Consider the following 3,512-nt stretch of genomic DNA (forward strand, 5'->3'; position numbering starts at 1 on the left):
TTTCTATTCTCTCCTTTGACCCTGTCACTCCTAAAAAGTGTTTGCTTCTGATTACCCCTCCCCCAATGTTCCCTCCCTTCTCTCAGCCCCATCTCTCTTATCCTCTTGCCCCCTATTTTCCTATAGGATAAGATATATTTCCATACCCAATTGAGGGTATATGTTATTCCCTCCTTAAGCCAAATCAATTAAGAGTAAGATACATTCATTCCCTCTCACTTCCCTTCTCTTCCCCTTCACTGTAAAAGCTTTTTCTTGCATCTTTTATGTAAAATGATTTACCCGTCTCTTGCTCCTTCTCCCAGTACAATTCTCTCTCACACCTTTAGATATCATCCTTTCATATTCAGCTAATACTGAGAAAGATGTTATGAGTTACAAATATCATCTTTCCATGTAGGAATGTAAACAATTCAACTTTAATAAGTCCCTTATGATTTCTCTGTTTACCTTTTCACATTTCTCTTGAGTTTTGTATTTGAAAGTCAAATTTTCTGTTCAGGTCTGATCTCTTCATCAACAATGCTCAAATCTATTTCATTGAATATCCATTTTTTCCCAAAACGGATTATACTCAGTTTTCCTGCATAGGTGATTCTTGGTTGTAATCCTAGCTCCTTTGACCTCCAGAATGTCATATTTCAAGCCCTCTGATCCCTTAATGTAGAAGCTGCTAGATCTTGTGTTATTCTGATTGTGTTTCCACAATACTTGAATTGCTTCTGTCTGATTGCTTGCAATATTTCCTCTTTGACCTGGGAACTCTGGAATTTGAATATAATGTTCCTTGGATTTTTCCTTTAGGGATCTCTTTCTGGAGGTGATCAGTGGATTCTTTCAATTTCTGTTTTACCTTCTGGTTCTAGAATATCAGGTCAGTTTTCCTTGATAATTATTTTTGGTCATAAGTCAGCATTTATTATTTAAGTTTAAGAACAGGTTTTGAAGGGGGTGGGAGACACATTCATAACAAAGTCCAAGATGGAGCTCTATGGGAGAGAGAAGAAGTGAGGAGACAGGAAGATGAGAGCCTCTCTTATGTGTCTGCTCTAAATGGGGTTGATCCTGATTTCTGAGCCTTGGTCCAGAGTACACAATGAAGCACATGATAAGATGAGGTTACAGGGGCTATGGGTTTAGGAAACATCAAAGGGTGGCCAAAGTTACACATCCAACGAGAGGTGAGAGATGGGATTTTCTTTGGATCAGCAGCACCACTTCTTTTTAGGAATTGAAGCATAGTGATAAGTTCCGTGTCACTTGTTTCAGCTCTTATGAAATACTCTTATAGTTAAAGTCTTTGTGCTAAAGAATTCTTTGATTGCCTCTCTAACTTCTTGTACTTTACTTCTAGGTTTTTTTTTTAATATGCATCCAACTTGTAAGCTGTCTGCTCCAGGGCTGCTACTTGCTCCTCAGTTAAAGTGATCTGATCCAGATAAAGCTGAAGTGCTGCATATTTCTAGTTTAAGTCCTTTAGGTTTCTACCTGTGTTTATTGCAATATCTTTCACTTTTAGATATTTCAAGCTGGTCAGTTTGTTCACATTTTCCAGAAGTTTATAGTCTTTACTGGTGGCTGTCAGCTCACCTATTAGGTACGTGGTCATTCTGCAGAACGTGTGCTGGCACAGTTCTGTAATATCTGCCTTGGCAGGCTGCTTGACCTCCCCGATCATCTCCGCCACAGCATTGTCTGGTCCCGGGAAGGGAAGTAGGAGAAAGGGTGGAGGGAAGGAGGGGGATGGGGGAGAGGAGAAAGGAGGGGAGAGGAGGGAAGTAGGCAGGGGAGGAAGGGGAGAAAAAAATAAGGGTGAAGAGTCGGGGTCCTTGATAATTTCTTGAAAGATGATGTCTAGGCCCTTTTTTTAATCAAGACTTTAATCAAGTTCAATAATTTTTCACTTATGTCTTCTGGATCTATTTTGCAAGTAACTTGTTTTTCCAATGAGATATTTCACATTGTCTTCTAATTTTTTTCATTCTTTTGGTTTTATTTCATTGTTTCTTGATTTCTCATTTCCATTTGCTCCATTCTTATTTTTACAGAAGTATTTTCTTCAGTGAGCTTTTGGACCTCCTTTTCCATTTGGCCAATTTTGCTTTTGAATACAATATTCTTCTTATTGGATTTTTGGACCTCTTTTGCCATTTGGGTTAGTCTATTTTTTAAAGTGTTATTTTCTTCAGTATTTTTTAAATCTCCTTTAGCAAGCTGTTGACTCATTTTTCGTAATTATCTTGCATCACTCTCATTTGTCTTCCCAATTTTCCTTCTACTCCTCTTGCTCACTTTTCAAAATCCTTTTTGATGTCTTCCATGGGTTGAAACCAATTCGTATCTTTCTTGGAGGCTTTGGATGTAGGAGCTTTGACTTTGTTTTCTTCTGGCTATATGTTATGATCTTCTTTGTCACTAAAGTAAAAATCTATAGTCTGAGTTTTTCCCCATTATTTGTTAATGTTTCCAGCCAATTACTTGACTTTTGAACTCTTTGGTAAGATACGGCATTGCTTCCAATGTAAAGGAGTTTTGTCCCAAGCTTTGGGGGTTCTGTGCTGCCATTTTCAAAGGTACTACTAGGGACCTGTAAATTTTCAGTTCTTCCAAGGTGATGTAACCAAAGGAGAGATATTTACTCCTTTCCTGGCCTGTGCTGTGTTCTATGAGTCACCACAAGCACTCTTTTCTACCTTGGACCTGTGAAGAGGATTCTCTCTTCACAACACCACAAGCTCTGCAATGCTAGCACTCCTCTTTGCCCCAGGACTGCCACCCAGGACTGCGAGCCATAACCAAACATGAACAAAGCAAGAGAATCTTGCCAACACCAGCAAAGAAATCCCTGTTATCCTCCTCTGATTGGTCACTCTAATCCGCCACCATCTGTGAGCTGAGAGCTCAAGAAACAAATGCTGCTGCTATGGCTGCCACCTATAGGGCTATTCTAGGACCAAGGATGGACGGTGCTCCTCTGTCACCCAGGTCAGACAGATACTTCCCACTGACTTTCTAAGTTGTCTTTGGTGTTTGTGGGTTGAGGAGACTGGAAACTGCAACTGCTGCCCATGATTCAGTCTCCTGAGGCTACTCTGGGTTTTCTCTGACCCTCTCTTTGCCTACATGGCCCATACTGAACTGTGCTTTTCTCCCAGCCACTGCAAAAGATCTTTCCTTTCAAGCATCCAGGTTGTCTTGGGCTGGAAATTTGTTTCACTATGTCTCTTTGTGGGTTCTGCTGTTCTAAAATTTGTTTAGAGTCATTTTTACAGGTATTTGGAGGGGTTTGGGGGAGAGCTCAAGCAAGTCACTGCTTTTCCTCTTCCATCTTAGCTCTGCCCCCTAAAAGTCTATATGATTAATGTAATAGAAACAAATGCAAAGTCAGTGTTAAAAAAAAGCTGAAGCCCTGAAGGAGAAGACATACCTAGACATACATTCATGTAAATAGGTCATGGGTCATTTAATAGGCTGAAAGCTTAATATGCAAGAATACTCACTTTGATTTTTAG

Source organism: Phascolarctos cinereus, unplaced genomic scaffold (assembly GCF_003287225.1).
Source record: "Phascolarctos cinereus isolate Bilbo 61053 unplaced genomic scaffold, phaCin_HiC Scaffold_4;HRSCAF=312, whole genome shotgun sequence".
NCBI lineage: Eukaryota > Metazoa > Chordata > Mammalia > Diprotodontia > Phascolarctidae > Phascolarctos > Phascolarctos cinereus.